Source organism: Belonocnema kinseyi, chromosome 9 (assembly GCF_010883055.1).
Source record: "Belonocnema kinseyi isolate 2016_QV_RU_SX_M_011 chromosome 9, B_treatae_v1, whole genome shotgun sequence".
NCBI classification, from domain to species: domain Eukaryota; kingdom Metazoa; phylum Arthropoda; class Insecta; order Hymenoptera; family Cynipidae; genus Belonocnema; species Belonocnema kinseyi.
In genome coordinates this window covers 9,631,854-9,633,231 of record NC_046665.1, presented here as the reverse complement: position 1 = coordinate 9,633,231, position 1,378 = coordinate 9,631,854, and positions in this window count along the sequence as shown.

Here is a 1,378-nt window from a genome sequence, read left to right as displayed (position 1 = left end):
TTTAAATAATTTTAGAAATTTCACTAAAATTCTAAAGTACGGAAAAATTTTTTTTCCATTTATTTATTGTCTCGAAAATTTAAAATAATAATAAATAGAATATTTTTAGACTCTCTTTCATTTGAATATAATTAGGTAATTCATTGTCCATAACATTTTTAGTGTACAGGCCGTACAGAGCCAGCCAACCGACTCAACTATAGCAAAGATTGCTATAGTGATAGCGAAGGCGAACGCGAGAACGAGAAACAGAAAATCACGTTCGGTTTGGAATTCAACAACTTTCGGTGTGCGCCCCGGCCCCACCCCGCCCGCTGACGTGCTAGGTGGACGCGGTTGCCATAGAAACGGTGAAAAGTTGAAGAGGGCAGCACCTCGATATAGTCGAAAATGTAGTTATATATATATTAGTACTAATATTTATATAATTTATATTTTATACTTGAAGTAACGTAACCTCAAAATGCACGCATTAAAGAGGCGCGCGAAGTGTCTAATATCGCCGCAAAAAATCAAGACCCCTCACTTTAGAAGGCAATAACTCCGCAGAAAAAAATTTGAAGAGGTTCGCATAAGAACCACACGAATCCGCTAAGTTTTCTTAATGAAATGGGTGTTCTCTAATTTGCGTAAAAAAATTTCGTTCTGAGATAATTAGCAAAATACAAGTAAAAATGCAGTCGCGAGGCCCATTGTTGAGACACGTTAACTTTTACATGGCCCCAGAGCTAAGAATATGTTGAAAAAAATTTGAAAAAATTCTGGAGTTTCCTACAACATGTTCAGAATCCAGTAGAAACCTTAAAATTTTAAAATATTTAAAAATGTCAGTTTTGTAAGGATTTTTGTTGAATGTTTTTATTTAGGGATTGAATAGAGCTATCGCGCTGTTTAATCGCTTAAAAGGTGTAGTAATGTACCCTGATTTATATTTCGACCACAAAACTGAATAAAAATTTTAGTTTCGCGATTAAAGTCGCTTAGAATAATTCGGAGTTTAATGAGGCGAAGCGCGTAGCACAGGCGTGGAAAAAAGTGTAGAAAAAAAATGTCCGTCATATTTCTCAGCGGCAGGCAGCCGTTTTCTCCAGATTTTCCCACAGCTGCTGCTCACTCAGCAGGGCCTTCTCAAAGCTTTGAGGCGGACTGCGTCCTTCTCTTCTGATACAAAATTTTCATAATATAATACAGTATCAAGCTTGCACACGAATTATCTTGTATTTTGTTTATTCAATATAGTATACTTATTTCGGTATTATAATATAATTTTGTAATCATTAGGCTGTTAATTCGCTATTGCAATATATGTAAAAGGAATAATTATTATTCTACAAAGATACGTGATTGTAAAATTTTGTTAGCAATTTCCGTTTATGAA